Source organism: Globicephala melas, chromosome 6, assembly GCF_963455315.2.
Source record: "Globicephala melas chromosome 6, mGloMel1.2, whole genome shotgun sequence".
In the NCBI taxonomy this organism is placed as follows: Eukaryota; Metazoa; Chordata; class Mammalia; order Artiodactyla; family Delphinidae; genus Globicephala; species Globicephala melas.
In genome coordinates, this window is record NC_083319.1 from 7,050,590 (window position 1) to 7,068,589 (window position 18,000).

An 18,000-nucleotide genomic window follows, 5' to 3' on the forward strand; every position below is an offset into this window, starting at 1 on the left:
TCCCCCTCTCCATTCTCTTTCCCCATCCTCTCCTCTCTTCTGCCATCCTCTCCTCTTTTCTCTGAGTCCTTCTCCCTCGCCTCCTTCCTTTCTTCTTCCTGGGTTAAAAATAATCAACTTTCTGGGAAGCAGCAGCTCCTGCTGAGCCGCCCTCCCCACACTTGGGAGCCCCTGAGAATAGCTTTCTGCGGTTCTCAACTCGAGCTCCTCCTCTCCCCCACCCACCGCCCCTCTCCCCGCGAGCTGACTAATAAGCCCGGGCCGGCAGCAAAGCCAGCTAGGCTAGAAAGGCTTTAACCACTTCGTGCCCAGACTGCGGGATTGGCGCTCGGCCCCCTGCAGGCCGGCCGGGATGGGGACCCCGAGTCGTGGGCAGCCCCGGAAGCCGGCCAGGCAGCGGCCAGACCCGAAGCTCTGAGCCGCACGTAGTAGACGCTCAATTAATTTTGGTGCTTCGATGAACTTTGACCTGTGACCACCAAACCGGCTCCTCCAGCTGCTTTTGCAGCTAACTTGGGGCTTGGAGGCAGCGAAGCGACATCGCAGACACCGAAGGGATAGGGAGGGGCTGATACTTTGGGGTCACAAGGAGGGTGTGACTGGGCCGGTGAGTCTCCCTCCCCTTGGCCTGGCAGACTCCTTGCCCCCCCCCCGGCGCTGGGCACTGCCTGAGGGGGGCCAGGACTGTGCCCTCTACAGTGTGGGCCAAGGGCAGGGAGGGGTTGAAAATCGTCCTGGGATCCAAGAACGTCCACCGCTGGTCTGGTCTTCAGTGATCTTCTTGCAAAAGGGGAAACTGAGTCCCGGAGGAGGCAGTACGTCTCCGGGTTCCTGCCGCAGACCTTAAGGGATGCAGGGCCACCCGAGACCCTCAGCTCCACCACAGGGGTTTCTACGGGTGTAAGGCTGCGGGGTGGCGGGGCGGGGGACATCAAGGTCAAAGGTGAGGGGTAGGTGGGGAGGGAAAGAACTCAAATCCTGCGAGGACCCCGCCGGCTCCGCCCACTCCGCTAGGTCCCGGCATTACCTCATCGCGGCGCGTGCCCATTGGCTGGTTCCCCCGGAGGCCGGCCCAATGCGGCGAAGCTCGTTAACCCTTCCCGCCCCGCGGACTCAGCCTTGGCCGTGCCAGTTGTCCCCGCGGCCCCACACGGCCTTCGGGAGTCCACGGGCCACGGAGACTGGGAAGGGCACTTGGGGGGCTGGCCCGCAGGCAGAGAGCTCAGTGGTTAGAGCACAAGTCAGTCAGCCTCTCTCGGGCCCCATCCTCCTACAGGCTGTGTGACCTTGGGCAAACAACCTCACCGCCCTCAGCCTCCTCTACTTGTTTTCTCAGCTGTAAAAAGAAGTGAATGATGTAACTCCTGCCCTTCCTAATTCCTTTCCCAGTATTTGCCAAGTGCCGGGCACACGTGGGCTCCGTGTTCCACATTGCCTCCTCACTGCAAGAGGTACACTTATGATTATGGGTTTTCAGAAGAAGAAAGCGGCTCAGAGCAGAGAAGCGCCTCCCAAGGTCACACAGCACGAAAGTGACAGAGCTGGGATTTGACCCCAAGCCTGTGTGCGTTCTGAGCCTGGATTCCTACCCAATGCAAGATACTGTTTCTGCTGGGAGATGCTGCTTCTCGGAGCTCCTGGTCCCGCAGGAGGGACAGGACTCACATCCCCAGACAGGCCACGCAAGAGGAGACTGTGACCTAATAACACCAGGGACAAGCTGGAGAGCCAGGGCCTCCAGGGAGCGAAGGCTTCCTGCAGCAGGAGGGGCTGGAGGTGAACATTCAAAGGGGGAGGCAGGAGGACCCTTGGATAAAGACAGAGGATGGGGGCTTTCCTGGTGGCGCAGTGGTTAAGAGCCTGCCTGCCAATGCAGGGGACACGGGTTCAAGCCCCGGTCTGGGGAGATCCCACATGCCGTGGAGCAGCTAAGCCCGTGCGCCGCAGCTGCTGAGCCTGCGCTCTAGAGCCCGCGAGCCACAACTACTGAGCCCACGTGCCACAACTACTGAGCCCACATGCCACAACTACTGAAGCCCACTCGCCTAGAGCCCGTGCTCCGCAACAAGAGAAGCCACTGCAATGAGAGGCCCACGCACCACAACAGAGACCCAGTGCAATCAAATATAAATAATAAATAAATTTTTTTTTTAAAAAAGGGTGGATGTGCTGTGGGGGCACATGAAGTTGGGTCTGGAAGCTCTGAAGAAGCCTGAAGCATCCCCTGCGGCTGACCTCCAGGTCCAGGGTCAGCCAGCCGACGCCGATGTGGAACCCGGGCGGCGGCTCCTCTCTGGGCAACACTGGAGGGCAGGGCACAAGCAAAGGCCACATACCTTGTGTCTAAGTATTTACAAGTTATAAATCAAGCTGCCGAACTACTAAATAAAATACGTTCTGTCCTCCGTCCTTGACAAATACACCTTCCTAAGGACAAACACCCCTGGAAGGCTGGGTTTGTAATTAGAAGTCTCAGGCCCCTGGGGTCCATGCTGGAAGTGGCAGCACGAGGAGAGGCAGCCCTGGCCTCCGGTTTCCACTCAGCCCCTCTTTTCTTTCTGCGCAGGTTTTGCTCTTTTCCACGAGGGGCTTTACGAGCTTGGGTGCTGACGCTCCAGCCTGCCCACACCCATGGCAAACAGCCACCTCTTGGCCACCCCTAGGGATTAGGGGTACTCAAACAGGCAGCTCAGACCACCCCCAGGAGGATGGACCCAGGAAGTGGGCTGGGGGGCATTGAGCAGGGAATTCCATGGTCTCAGGTGCCCAGATCACAGATTCCTTGCCCCATGAGGAAAGGCACAATCAGAAAAGGGCCAGAGTGCCGCTCTCTAGACTGGGACTGGGGTCTGAGGACTGCGCTGTGGTCCCCGGGCACTGCTGCAGACTGGGGTGGCCCAAGCTGGATGCAGCGCTTCCCCTCTTTTTGGAACTTGCCCCTGACCATCGCTTCCAGCCATGCACCTGACCCTGCCCAGTTCCCAGGTGCCATCGCCGACTGCTTCTCCCTAACCCCCAAGCCCAATACTTACCAAGACCTAAAGAGCTTCCCACTTCAAGAAGTCAGCTCCCTTCACCCTGTGCCCACTGCCCCTGCCCCAATCCAGGCTGGGCCCCCAGCTTCCACTCTCTGCTCACCTCCCTGCCCAGTCTGCCCTTTATGTCCCCCAGACAGATCTTTCTAATATGCAAGCATGATTGATCACTTCCTTCCCTCTCTGGCTCTCCAGGCTTTCAAAGCAGCATTCCCAGGCTCCGGATATCTGGCTCCTCTCAGCTTCTCCTCCCCTCCCATCACCTTCGGTTCTAAGATCCAGCCATTTGGACCTTCTCTCCAGTCTGGACAGCTTTATGTCCTTTCTGCCCCAGGGTCTTCAGGCGTGTCATTCCCCTCGCCTGGAACCATGCTTTCCGCTCTTCATTTTGCCAATATCAGCTTAAGAGTCCCCACCCCATGGGACCCTGCCTGAATCCCCGGATCAGCAGAAGTGACACCGTAATGAGCCGATTCTCTCTGGAGTTACCCATTTCAGGTGTTTCGCATCTGGGCTGTAGGCGCCAGGAGGGCAGACTTGGTCTGTCTTGTTCACTGCTCCATCTTCAGTGCTGGCAGAGTGACTGGCCCAGAGTAGGTGACGCTGCAAGTTCATTGGACAGATGGGTCTGCACTGGGCTAGAAATCGGACTGATGGGAGCTCCTGCAAGCCACGAGGTGCAGCAAAAAAATAAAAAATAAAAATCAGGAACCTGAGAGTGACAGTATCCATTGCACACTGTATACCAAGCCCTGCTTTTATTCATAGTGTATGCTTATTTCTCAGCCATTTTTGAAATAGGAACTATTATTCTTCCCATTCTACAGAATGAGAACACTGAGGCACAGAGGGTTCAGAGACTTAGGCTCACGGCTGGCAAGCAACAGGCCCAGATTTGAACCTGGGCAGTTGAGTTCCAAAGCTCAACCACCTCCCTCTTCCTGTCTAGTCCCAACTGGGCCAGTACCTTGCTGTGGGTCCCTGGGCCACTGTCTCTACCTCTCTGAGCTGAAGATTTTCTGTCTGTGCAACATAGGGTTGCCAAAGTGGTGATCCCTGAGCTCTCTTCCAGGCTGACACCCTGGGGTCTCATGACGCTTCCTGGCAAGTTCCTCTGATGATCTGCCCTTTGGTGAGTACCTGCTTTCAGGCCCCGTCCCCAGGTCTCAGGCCAAGGCTCTCTGTGGGGGTCCTATGGGTGATGCCCAGGGAGTTGAATGGATGGAGAACAGTTGGGTGTGAGTTAGGCAAGGCAGGTGGGGGTGGTCAGTACTTAGAAGCTGTGGTCAATTTTCCTTTTTTAATCAGTGAGCCCCAGAGGCAGGAGGCAGGGCCCATGGCTCCCCTCACCAACTTGACCCTGTGGTTCTAGAACTCATCTCTATTTGAAACGTTTCACCTCGGACAGGCAGGAGCCCAGAGTACTCGGCTGGGTAACCAAACTGTCTTGTCATCATGGCCAGCTGGTGCTGGGCCTCCCCCTCCCAGGGACTGCACATACCCTCCAAGAGCTGAGCTGCCAGGTACTGGGGTTCAGGCAGAGACAGGAGGCTAGTGGTCCAGGGGGCCTGAGCACGGCAGTCGTGCCCAGGGGGCACTTGGAATAGACTCAAGCTTGGGTCCCCATGCCAGAGGGGACACTCCACCACATCTCGGGGACTCATCACAACAGCCCTGTGGGATATGTACCCATTTTCCAGAGGAGGACACTACATGAAGACTCAGAGAGGGACAGTGACTTGCCCGAAGTCACACAGCCAGGAGGAGGAGTCTGGATTTTGCTCTTAATCACTCTGCCCCCTGCTTCAGGCAAAGGTGTTCAAAACACATTCATAGGGACCTCCCTGGTGGTCCAGTCGTTAAGACTTCACGCTTCCAGTGCAAGGGGCTCAGGTTCGATCCGTGGTCGGGGAACTAAGATCGCACATGCTGCGTGGTGCGGCCAAAAAAACAACAAAAAACAAACACGTTCATAGACAGAATGAGTATGAGCGAAGTGATAAGAAAAGTTCTGGAAGAAACTCCGGGACACAAATGCAGGTCCGCGTAAGGGAGTGGTTTTTTGGTCTTGTTTCTGGCCGCACCACATGGCTTGCGGGATCTTTGTTCCCCGACCAGGGATTGAACCCGGGCCACGGAAGTGAAAGCGCCGAGTCCTAAGCACTGGGCCTCCAGGGAAGTCCCGATGTAAGGAAGTGTTTATGAATGAGCACGCGTGCCCCTTCTTCACCATCCCAGCATCCCTCCTTCCTGCCTTTCTCATGCTGCCTTCATGTATTCACTCCTTAGACCCTAAGCTCCATGAGGGCAGCAGCTGATTCGTTCCTCACCATGTACCCAGGACACAATTCCATGCCGGGCACATGGAGGTGCCAGTGAACCCCGGTGAATGAAAATACAAGCGACTCCAAGAGCAGCGCGTGGCCGCTCCGTACCCCCCCATTTCCGCGTGCCCTTTCCGTCTCCCCGCTCTGGCCTCTGTTTCTCCATCTCTGCCTATGGGGTGGTGCATGCCACCCTGCACCTGAGCTCAGGTGAGCTGCTGGGCTCCTGCTGGGCCAAGGGAGGGGCCCTAACACCCAAGGGGCAGTGGGGACGAGGGTGGATGCTGTGAGGGTCTACGCTCATCTTCCCCATCTCCTTGAAGAAAGCGGGTAACTCAGTTCCTTCCCCGCGTCTGCCTTTCTCCCCTCCTTATTCTCCTGACTCTGGTCACTCTCCAGGAGAGGTCCACCCTCCTTCTCTACAAGTAGCTCTACAAGCTACTTGTCAGGAACCCCAAGCAAACACCCCACCCCCAGGACTTGGCACAAAGTGTCCCAGGGACCCAGTTTGCCAGAAGGGAAGGGCATGACCAGGACACTCAGTTGGGGAAGGGCTCACACAGGGGATGAGTTGCACCTACCACAGCTCAGTTCACTCACAAACTCGGCCCAGCAGGAACCCGGTAGCCCTGAAATAACATCCACTCTGACACTTCTGAGTTTCTGCAAGGCACTTTCAGTGTGACCCCATTTTACAGATGAGAAAGTTGAGACTATGGAGAGAAGTGACCTCAAGGCTCTGGTGCTGTTCAAGTCACCAAATATTCCTGAGGCACTGGAGGGGTGGTGGGGGTGAGAGGGTGTGGGGGTGGGGAGCATCTAAGACAGTGTCCTTCCACTCCAGTAGCTGTGGTCTGGGTGGGAGTGCGGCTGACCAAAGCCCAGGTAAGTGTGTGTGACCTGAAGGTGAGAGGGCCAGGCCTGGAGTGACTCTACTGGGAGTGAGGACAGCTCCTGGCACAAATGGGGGCAGGTACTCACTTGAGAGGACCTTGATGGAGGTGGGACTGGGACAATGTTGGCCATGGGAGGGGGTCACGGGTCCAGGCACTGACTGAGCCAGAGTTGGTGCAAGGCCCTGTGCTGGAGTGGAGGAGAGGAGGATGGGTCCCTGCCCTCACCGGAGTGCGGAGGGTAAATGCCATGGCGGGGAAGCAAGATTAGGGTCTATAGGACCCAGAGGAGGGGCACCACTGTTGAAAGGTCTGTGTGTGAGTGTGTGTGTGTCTGTTGTGTGGCCAGGGTATGTAAGGTGTGCACATTGAATGGTCTGTGTGATATGGGTGGGATGTGTGTCTGCGGCCTATGGCATATGGAGTGTGTACACACGCAAGCGTGTGTGTGTGCCTTGGGGTGTGTCTGTGCCTGTGTGCTGGTGTGTGTGTGTTGTGGGGTGGTGGTAACTGGGACACTCCCCAGGGGAAGAGCTAAGGAGAGATGGCAGAGGTGTTAACCAGGAAAACGGGGGAGCAGAGGAGGTGTCCGGGCAGAGGGAGGGAACAGCACATGCAAAGACCTCTAGGCAAGAAGAGGGCGCCCAGAGCACTGGAGTACTTGAAAGAGTTCCAGTGAGGCTGGGGGACGGGTAGGGCGGGTCTCTTTCTCTGATAGCTTGAGGGTGTGCCGGGCAGGAGTGCGGGTGGGAGTTGGGGGGGAGGGGGTGCGCCGAGAGGGTTCAGCCGCACTGACCAGGCGGGAGGGGCGGGCCTGGACCAGGGGCAGATGCTGGGTGGTGGTGGGGCCGCGTTTGCGGAACAGCCAGAGCCCCGGCCACGCGCATCTGGGAAGCTGTGTGGTCTGGGATCCCGGACCTGAGCCTAATCCCGGCTCAGCCGCTGAGAGCAGTAGCTAGAAGGTTCTTAGTTTCCCGTCTATAAATTGGGTCCCGAGATTATATGTCAAAGACCCAAGAAAGAGCCTAAGAACTGTCCACGTTTTCAGTGCAGTCTGTGTGTGTCTCTGGTGAAGGGTGGGGTGGGCATTTGCTAACAAGCTTTCCCAGCACCCCAGGAGGCCGGAGATGCGGAAGATGGCAGCCCTGGCACAGGGCTCAGCTGTTAGTACCTGGCCTGAGGGCACAGAGGAGGGCATGGGGTGGGCGACGACAGCCAGGATTTCAACCCAGGTGACCGGACTCCAGAATGGCCCTCTCACCTGACTGCGGTAGGTTCATAATCTGGGTCACGCGCTAACAGCTGCCCCAGAGCCTTCACTTTGCATGGTCTTTTCTTATATATCTTATCCTTTTCTTATTTCTTGCTAGATTATCAGTCGTGATTTAGAAATGAGAAAACTGGCCAGGACTCAAACCCAGGCGGACCTGCTCCAGAATGCGCCCCCTTCCCCCACCTTGTATGTATGCAGCCGGTTTTCCCAGCATCTGCGGAAACGGCCCACGTGCCGTGTGACCTTGGGTGAGTCTCTTTCCACCTCTGGGCCTGGGTCTGTGCAATTCCCTTACTGAGTCTGGGAAGATTTGTTGAGCACCTGCTAAGTGGCAGATGAGACCGACGTCCAGAGAGCCTAAAGGACTTGCCCAAGGTCAAGCAACCCGCATAATGCGACTCGGATTTGAACCTGGAACCCCAGTGTGTGCCCTTCAAGGCGGCCTACTCCAAAGCCTCCAGGAGTGCTGTCCCCGCCCCTAGCGGCCCGCAGTGCGGGGCTCAGGGGCCCCACGCGGTTCCAGGCCCGGCCAGCCTGACGTCAGGCCGGGGCCAGCGGGGCCTAGCTCTGCACAGACAGACGGCGCGGGCCGGACCGGGGGCGGTGATGACTCAGGGACCCGAGACGGCCGGGAAGCGGAAAGTTTTGTGCAGATGACATCACCGGGCCGCGAGGGCGGGAGGGGGCCGGCTCCGGAAAACGGCGGCCTGGCGGGCAGCCCGGCCTAGGGCAGGGCGCGGGAGGGCGCGGGCGGGAGGAACGCGGGGTCGTCACGCTCCGCCGCGCCGAAAAATACCGACCCCCCTCACCCCCGGCACCCCGCTCCCAGCCCCCGGCCCGGGATCCAGGCCCTGGAGCCCGATTCCGCGCTTGCCGGCGAGGAGCGGGTTCCACCCGCCTGCTAAGACGCCGCGCTCCCCAGCGCTCCGGAGGCAGCCGCATCCATCCTGCTGCGTCCCTGCATTTTAATTACCGCCGCATTAATATTCATGAGCCGGGACTCGAGGGGGACCGCGGGCTGTCATTTCCCTCGCCCGCGCACCCCCGCACCCCTCTTCCCCGGCTGAGTCGTGGGCTTTTTTCCCTCCCGCTCCCAGCCCCGCCCGCGCCAACAGTTGGTGCACGGCCGATTTGGGGTGTGTGTGAGCGAGCATGAGTGTGAGCCGGTGTGGAGGCCGTGGGCAAGGGTAAGGGCCGGGTGGGGAGGACCTGAACGCGGCATGGGGGGCGGAGTGAGAGGGTGGGATGTGCCCGCGAGGTCTAAGTGTAAACGTGTATGAGTGTGGTTGTGTGCCTGTGTGTCCGCTTGTGTGAACGTGTGTGCCCGAGGGAGCACGGGCCTGCGTGTGTGTGTGAGCGTTGCCTGTGTTCCTCTGGGCAATCCCAAGGGCTGTGTGTAAGGCTGGGGGAGGCAGCTGTGTGCAGTCTGGCTTGGGGCTGGGGGAAGGGTCACAGGGTCTGACTGTACAATGGGGAAACTGAGGCCTGGGGAGAGGCTGGGCCTTGTCCAAAGGCACCCGGTGAGTGAGTGGCATGGAGGGCCCAGAACCCAGGGCCTGGGTGTTGGGTGTTTTCTGCTCCCTGCTCTCCTGTGCCGTTGTTTACAACAATGGCAGACAGAAGGTGCTGGAGCTGGTACCTCTCATGTGCTCTCCCCAGCAAACCTGTGCCGCAGGGGCTCCATCAGGCCCCTTTGCAGACAAGGACACTGAGGCAGTGGTCTAGCAGGCGAAGGGTGAAGCTGGAGCCCAGAGATGTCCAAGTCCACAGCCCCTGGCTTTAACACCCATGCCATACTGCCCCCTGTGGAACTGTTTGTGGGGGTCCCCTCTGGGATGATCCAGGGGTACCTGAAAGTTCTTCAGGACCGCCAGTGCTGCAAGGGCCCAGGCATCAGAGGGGGTTTCACCAGAAGCGTGGCTGCTTCACCGTGGCACTCCCAGTGCCCCAACTTGCCCCCCCCCCGCTTTGAAGCCTGCGCGTGCTCCCAGCCCCGGCCCCCAGCCCAGGCACATCAGGGGCTCAACAGGATGCGGGAGGTCTTGCTTCACAAGGGAGCAGGCCACAGACTTCAAGGCTCCTGGCCCTCCTCCTTGGGCCTGGGGTCAGGCAATCACTCATTCATTCATTTGTTCATCCAACTGATGCTTAAGTGCCTACTGTGTGCCAGTTACTGTTCTCGACACTGGGGATTCTCTGAGTTTAGGAGGAACCCATGCCACTCTGTTCCCAATGCTGGTCATCTCCACCCTGGGGTGGAGGTCTCTGGGCTCTAAGAGGGGATTTTCTGTGCTCAGGCTCACTTGGGGTGGGGGTCTAGGGCACCTGTGCACAGAAGACAGTTTCCCACCCCCGGCCTAGCCGCAGAGGTCTGCGTGCACACACAGTGGGTGGGCCAGGCAGAAAAGGGCCGCCGTCTTGGGGCTAACGCGGAGCGGAGCAGACCAGGCAAGGCAGCCTGGATCTTTGCTTCCCTCTCCTTCTGGAATGTGTCCTTCTCCTTCAACTAACCCCAGGGGCTGGCCAATCCGTCCTTCCCTGGGTGGGGCAAGGCCCCCCTCCCTCTCACGTCTACCCTGCCTCTCACGTCTACCCTCCCTCTCACGTCTACCCGCCCTCTCACGTCTACCCTGCCTCTCACGTCTACCCGCCCTCTCACGTCTACCCTCCCTCTCACGTCTACCCTCCCTCTCACGTCTACCCGCCCTCTCACGTCTACCCTCCCTCTCACGTCTACCCGCCCTCTCACGTCTACCCTCCCTCTCACGTCTACCCTCCCTCTCACGTCTACCCGCCCTCTCACGTCTACCCTCCCTCTCACGTCTACCCTCCCTCTCACGTCTACCCGCCCTCTCACGTCTACCCTCCCTCTCACGTCTACCCGCCCTCTCACGTCTACCCTCCCTCTCACGTCTACCCGCCCTCTCACGTCTACCCTCCCTCTCACGTCTACCCGCCCTCTCACGTCTACCCTCCCTCTCACGTCTACCCTCCCTCTCGCGTCTACCCACCCCCAGCCCTGCCCTTCTGAGCACCCAGAGCCAGCTGTTTCCTCCTCTCCGCCCACACGGGGCTGGGCTGGGACTCACCTCCCAGCCATATCCCCTGAGTTTTCTCCTCCCCTCCTGGGAACTCTATGGAAACATAGATAAGGGGACAGGAGGGACAGTCTGGGGCTCTCTGGAGAGGAAGTCGTGGTTTCACTGGGCTCCACAGGTCAAGGAGGTGTTCGCCCTGTGAATGGTGGGGAGAAGGGAGGAGAGGCATCCCAGGCAGTGGGAATGGCTCAGAGGGAAGGCTGAGGCCCCTCTTCCGGGAACCAGAGCAGGCCAAAGGCATGAGATCTGGGGAGACCAGAGGGATAGATTTTCTCCTAAAGAGCTGGAGGCAGTACAGCCTAGTGGTCGGGACTCCCGGGTGACCGCACCCTGGGCGAGACTCACACCACCGCCACCACTGTGAAGCTTGGGCAAGACTCTGAGCCCCATTTCCCCATCTGTCCAATGGGGAGAGCAACATATATATATATATATATATATTTTTTTTTTTTTTCCTGGATTGTATTCAGATTAAAAGACACTGCCCGTAAAGCACCTAGCACAGGGCCTGGTGCTCCTACATGGGACAGTCTGTCCTCAAGGACAGAGGGAGGCCCCTGGGATAACTGTCCCCATATAGCCCAGAATGGGATTTAAGGCTCAGCCTGTGTCCCACAGTGGGGATGAGTTTGCTAAGGACAGTCTTCTGGGGCGAGTAGGGACAGGCTGAAGCCATCAGTCAGGGGAGGCTCAGGCTCTAGGTAACAGGAGGGTCTCCAAGCCCCACAGCCCCTGGCCTCACCTGTAGAGGTGAGCATCTCTGAGAAGGTGCTGCCAGATGGCCCATCACTCAAATCGCCGGAAAGCCATCAGTCAGAGGTGGCCTGGACCCACCCATCCTGGCTCAGTCCGCTGCAGTCTTCTATGTCTCTGTCTCCCGGCTCTTTCCTTTGCAAATTTCTTTCTTTCTTTCTTTTTGGAATAGACATACCTGTACAGGCAAAAGAAAAATTTTTTTAAGGAAGTGCTGCAAAAGTTCACGCAGTACATCCTCACCCGTCCTTCTAGTTTTTTTGCATGTATGTTTCCAGGACATTTCTCTGCCTACAGAACTGTCTTTCTCCAACTCCCGCAGGATCATACCCACCTCTGCTCAAAGACCTTCGGTGGCTCCCTACCTTTATACAGCAAAGGTAGCTTTTCTAAGGCTTTTAGCAACACCACCCCAAGTGTGTTACCTCCTCTCAGGCTGCCATGCCTTTGCCCTTGCAAAGAGCCTCCACCAAAATTCCTCTTCATTGCTGCAAACCAGGCTTCCCTGTTTCTGGGCCTCCTCCCCCAGCTCCTGCCCTCCCTGCCCTCGACCTCTCTCCTGGTGCCCTGCAGCCCCGGAGGTTCTTTTATGGTGGTGCTTTTCGCATTTAACTTTCACAAGGGTGTTATTGGAGTCGTGTGTTCTCACTCAACTATGAGTTTCTCGAAGGCTCTCAGGCCACCCTGTTCTTAATTTTGTTGCCACCTACCTCGACGTCTTACACATAGTAGGTGCTTCAAATGTTTTATTTTTGAAAACATTCAACTTGCTTTTTCTTTAGGGATTCATGCTCCAAGCCAGCAGATCAGGGTTTGAATCCTGACTCTCTCATTTCCTAGTTGTGTGTCCTTGAGAAAGTGAATTGACCTCTCTGAGCCTCAGTTACTTCATCTGGAAAATAAAGTCAATAATAAAACCTCCCTCCAAGAGTAACAGTGAGATGACAATGTATGTAAAACACCCAACATCAGCCTGAAGCAGAGCGCCGCTGACACGTTCTACTCATTCGAGTTATTCAGTCTTAGTCAGTCTCATTCAGACTTGCCCAAGGCCACCTGTCCAGTTGTGGGCAGCACAGGGACTCGACTCCCATCTCTTCCTACTGCAGTGCGCCCAACTTCCCGCTGATGAGTGAGGCTCACAGGCCACTGTCTGTTTTGCAGATAGAACAGGGTCCAGAGAGGCTGAATTGTGACCCCAGGTCACACAGCCCTGTGAGCAAAGCAAGGATCAGTCTGTCTGCCAGGTCCCTGGTGGGTTCCCCCGGCCACTTCCCCACAGCCCCAGTGAGACCCACCATCCTGATCAGAGCCTCTGGTCCTCCTGGTGGTCAAGGAATCAGCAAAGTGGGCCTCTTGGAGGCCCGGTGGCCCCTACAATTGGGACAGTCAATAAAGCAAAGAGCCCCCACTTGTGGGATGCTCACAGTGACCCCATTATCCCATCTTCCAGGGGCACTCACTCAGACTCCTGCGGTACAGGGGCTTGCCAAAGGAGGGGTATGGCCAGCATTCTTCCTCCCCCAGCCTTCAGGACCAGCAGGACCGTGGGCTCTTGCCTGGGCTGTAACAGCACTGGGGCTGGAGCTGGGGGCCAGGCGCAGCCCAGGGTCGGGGGTGCTTCCCAGGTCTCGAAGATCATCTGGGGGCCCTTCCCCAGCCCTGGCCCCGCAGAGCCTGCCCAACTGCGTCTCTGAGCCGCACCCAAACTCTTCCCGGCTTTGCCAGGGAGACTGGAAGTTTCTGCCCAGCAGCTTCTCTGGGAGGATTTCGACACGGCTCATGGGGAACGGGGAGGAGAAGCCAGGATGCTGCGAGGCTCAGCATTCTCACGGCTCTGCTTAAGAGGACAGGGAGGGGGGCTTCGCTAGGCCTTGGTGAGTCCTTCAGAAATAACAGTAATAAACAACCAGCTCCAACAACAGCGACTGTGTATTGAGCGCTTACTGCGTGCCAGATTCTGTGCTAAGTCAAGACTGGCCTAACGGAACCTTCCAGAGCCCAGGCGAGGCTGGCACTGTTACTAACCCATCTCACAGGTGAGCGAGAGGATCCAGTGGTGAAGGCGGCTGCCCCAGGCTACACAGCTGGAAGCTGAGGCCAAACTCTGGAACCCAGTAGGTGCAGGTCACTAACCGGTTGGGAGAGGGAAGGGCTGGAAGGGGCCCAGGGGTGGCTGGGGTGGGGGAAACACTAGGGCCCCCTAAAGGAAACTTCGATACACAGAAGTTAACCACGGCTCGACCGCGATCTGCAGTCCAGGGGAAGGCCTGCTTGGCCCTGGGGTCTCTGTTAGCATCTAAGAGTGTCCTCTTCCTACACTGAGTCCCCCTGGAGACCTCAAGGGGTCTGGAAACTTCTCCCTACAACCAGTCTTGGTAAACCAGTAATTCCAGACACCTCCCACCCCTGCCCGGCCCTGGGGCTGTGGGCGTCTGACACTGTGAGGTCAGATGCACGGGCCTGCTCACTGCGCTCCGGGGTCCCTGGAAAAGCACCCCAGTCAGCCAGTGGCTAAGGTGCCCCTACAGTGTGCTTGGCCTTCAGACCCCAGGGCTGTCAGCAGACCCAAAGTCACAACCCGGGGACAGGGGTGAAGGGAGAGTCTCAGGCCTTGGGCAAAGGAATGGGGCGGGGGGCGGGGGGGAATCAGACACCCCGCAGTGATGACTCTCACTGGGCTCAGGTCCCCCACCCCTTAAATGGGCAAACCGATCCCTTCCCTCCCAGGCAGCTGAGGCTTCAGCGAGCTCCCGGGAACAGCGCAGGGAGGGAAAGGGGCCACCCCAGGCCTTGCTCCCCGCTCCCTCGTCTCCGCCACCACCACAACCCCCGCCCCCGGCCGGGCGCCGTTCCCCACCCGGGGCCAGGCCGCCGAGGGCGATGCGAGCAGGGCGCGGCAGCGGCGCGGGCCCAGGCGCCCAGTTCAGCGGAAAGGAATGTCTTGCTCGGCGGGGGAGGCCGCGGCCCCCGAGGCCGTGTAAACCCCGCCGCCCCTCCCCGGGCCTCATTTATTGCGGCTCTAAAGCCGGGCTCGTTCCGCCAGCCGGGCTGCTCCGCGGGTCCGCCGCATGACTCACCCCCGCGCCCCGCCGCCCACTCCCGCCCCCCTCCCGGCCGCCACCATCAGACCCTCTAACAACCTTTGCCCAAAGTAGGGGAGGGTCTCCCAATGGAGGTGCCCGCGCCCCTGCCCGCCGGAGCCCACCGCCCCGCCCCCACCCGCTGTGGCGCCCCCCCTCCCCTCCCAGCGCCGCCCGCCCGCTCCCTCCCCTCCCCTCCCCCCTCCATAACTCAAAAGCTTGTCAAGCTGGTTCCAGACTCCTGGCGCCGGGCTCCGCTCCAGGAAAGAAAAAAAGGAGAAAAGCAAAAGGGAAAAAGCCGGCGCGAGGGAGCGAGAGAGAAAGAGAAAGGCCCGCATGCGTCCCCGGACCCGCTCAGCTCCGTGGTCCCCGTCCCCCCAGCCCAGCCCGGCTCCCCTAACCCTGCTGGGGAACCCCCGCACCCTGGGGGCAGAGGGCGCGCCCGCAACACTGATCGATTATTTATGGGCGAATCAATTATTCAGCTGCCCCGGGAAGGGGAGGGGCGGGTAAGGCCGGGGAGGGGGAGAGCGGCTGCGGAGACCACCCCCCGGGAGGTCGCGGCTCTCCCGCTGGGCCTCGGGGGTCGGCAGGCGTCCCCACGCCGGGGGTCCTGTTGTGAGAAAGCTGCCTCGGGGTGGGCTCCAGGAGGAGCGCGGGGGAATCCGCAGAAGCAAGATAGCTGAGATACCACCCAATTAGATTGGGGAGAGGGGTGGAGAGCGGGAGGCTTGGGTTGGAAAGAGCTGGCTGGGGATGGGGTGGGTGGCGTGGGAAGAGCCCGGCCTGTGAATTCTTTCCTTTCTTACTTCATTCATTCCCATGTTTATTGCGAGCCCACTGCATGCCACTGTGCCCAGAGCCTAGTGTGGCGGGTGGCAGGAGAGGGTTAAGGGCAGGAATTTGGAGTTAGAGCTGGGTCCAATTCCTGGTTTGTACTGTATTCTCTCCAACTGTGTGCCCTTTGGCAAGGGACTTGCCCTCTCTGCGTCTCCACTTCCTCAACTGCTGGATGGAGAAGAGCAGAATGAGGAACTGAAGGAGGTGGTATGAGGTTTCAGTAAAATGGGGCACTTGGGCAGGGCCTGGCACAGAGTGGGGTGTGTGTGGGGTCCTCTGTTCACATTGAGGGGAATATGCCAAGGCCCCCAATATCCTTCCCTCTCCCCTGTCCCCATCTGTGGGTCCTGGAGAGCCTGCATCTTTCCTTGCTTTCAGACACTGAAAGGTCGTTATCAAAGCCATGTCAAAGCCAAGGACTCTGCCCAGGGCTCTCACCTCTGGCAGGCTTCTTACTAGCCTGGCCCTCCGAAGGCTAGTGCATAAGGCAGCTAGAGGGGTCCGCGTGCGCCTCAGTGGAATCCGCTTTCTCCCCACATCCTTCCCTCCTCCAAAGCCTCTTCCCTTCCCCATGTCCCCCATTCTCCTTCCGATCTGCTCCTCCCTGCTTCCCATCTGGGCTGGAAAGGTTTGGAGCCCTGAGGCCATGGGGACAAGGGACTGTCAGAATAGGCGTGGGGCTCAGACTCCCCTGTTCAGTGTGTCAGTATGTTTTCCTTCCAAGGCTCAGGAGCTAAGGAGCCTTCTGTTTTCAGACTCAGGCTTGCCAAGGGGTTTACTGTCTTCTCACCAAATCTTACAGCAGCTGTATCAGGTGGACCTGGACAGATTCCGGTTTTGTGGGGCCTGAAGCTTTTACAATCTTGGGGACCCTGTTTAAGAAAAATAATGCGAAGTTATGAATACACAGTTAAACCCGGGGCCTTGACAAGAGTCCCTGAACCTGAAGCTTCATTAGCTTCTTGGTAAATTGCTACTGTAGGTGGGGGACACAATTATTCCTTCGCAGAGGTGGAAACAAAGCTTAAGAGAGGGAAGTCGCTGGCCCAAGGTCACACAGCTGAAAAGAACACCGCAGCTGGGATTCCAGCCCAGATCTTATGCTACAGGCAACACCCTGAACTGCCTCAGTGCACTCACTTACCATCTTACTGCCTCATCTACTCTGTGTCATATCTCACCTGTCCCCACCATGGGTCCAGCCCAGGCAAGGTCAGGGAAAGCAGCCTTTGTCTCCAGACCAGCCCGTGCCCTCCGTCCCAAGGCCTTCATGCCCAGGGGCTCCAGCCTAGGAGACTTTCTGTCTTGTGACAACAACCACACAGTACCAGGAAGTAGGTCTCTTCTAACCTTTCCATTCCCACAGCTGTACCTGCTCATTCCAGAACCCAGGCTTCTCAACTGACGCCAAGGAACACCCGCTGTTAGGTGGTAAGCTCCCAGGGGCAGGGGCTGGTTCCTTCTCCTTCGGCAAAGTATTTCCAGCTCTCAGCACAGTGCAGGCTGTCAAAGTGAATTTAGTGGTAATGTCTATTCCCAGCTCAGGGAGGGGATGGGGTGTTAGGGACAGAGGAGAGGTTGTTAAATTGCAGATTCCTGGGTCCCTCCAGACCTACTGAATCAGGCTCTCTGAGCACATGGCCTGGCACTCTGCATTTTAAAACTCCCTCAGGTGCATCTCAAGCTCAGTAAAGTTTGAGACTCACTGACCCAGGGGCCAGAAAGCACAAAATGCTGTGTCTCGACCAAGCTCCTCTCACAAAGGGGATTCATCTCCCCTAATTCTGGCCAGTTTTACCTGTGCACCAAGCTCACCTTCCAGCTGAGAGCTAATTGTTTCTAACACTTACTAAAGACCTATTGTGTGCCTGGGACTGGATCTTGGGCTTCAGATAGTTGACCTGATTGGACACTCACAAAACCCCTAAGAAGTAGGGACAATTATTGTCCCCATTTTACAGATGGAGAAACTGAGGCCAGGGGAGGCAAAGTGACTTGCAGAGGGACAAAGCACTGGGGAACGAGGAGGTTGGAATAGGAGAGCCGTCTGCAGGACCACTGGCCTCAGTAATTTACAAGGGTCTCATGAGAAAATCCTTAGATGAGAATTTATACACTGCCTATGAATGGCTTGGAGAAATCAAACACGCTACAGTCACTACAGGGATCTCAGGCTAAGATGTGCAACAAAATTAGGTGACAGACCCCAAAGGAATCTAATCAAGTAGGCCTCTTCTCCCTGGTATCTTTGGAGTCAGTGTTCTGGGGAATGGGTGTTTGCTTCAGGCAAATCTTTGCCTTTTCTCTGCCTGCAGTTCTGGTACAAAAGGGAAAGGGCCAGGCCAGCAACAGGAGGGAACCAGGGCTGGTGGTAGGCAGGCAGGCTGGCACTGCAGGCCAGCATGGCTCCCTGGGCTATCTGCAGGACCGTATCATGTGATTCCCGCCCCCCCAACCCCGGGCCAGTACTCTGTGCAAACACAGCCTAACCCTCTCCTGCTCCAGTAGGATGATCAAGGCACTGGGGAGGTGTCAGGTGGGGAGGAGCTGATTTAGTGGCCTCTGTTCCTGGTGCCTGAGGAGCTAGTTGGGGCAGAGGGTGTGGACTTATTCTGGGAAGACCCAGAAGGCAGAACTAAGGGAGGTCACCCAGAGGTCACCCAGAGGGGTCTGTTTTGCCTCACAAGATAAACTGTCTAAT

General features: G+C 58.0%; 1 long non-coding RNA gene across 3 annotated transcripts; it reads right to left on the reverse strand.

The window, feature by feature from the left end:
* Nucleotides 1-2,123: 2,123 nt before the first annotated feature.
* Nucleotides 2,124-14,733, reverse strand: LOC115843008 (uncharacterized). 3 transcript variants are annotated; one of them, XR_011377502.1, is made up of 5 exons: nt 14,671-14,733; nt 12,087-12,268; nt 11,366-11,554; nt 3,525-3,698; nt 2,124-2,303 (listed from the first exon to the last, which is right to left on the reverse strand). It is a non-coding gene; the product is annotated as an uncharacterized lncRNA (long non-coding RNA). The 3 variants fall into 3 exon arrangements; XR_011377503.1 differs by lacking the exon at nt 14,671-14,733 and adding an exon at nt 12,840-12,852; XR_009564165.2 differs by lacking the exon at nt 14,671-14,733 and having other exon boundaries at nt 12,087-14,388.
* Nucleotides 14,734-18,000: the final 3,267 nt, after the last annotated feature.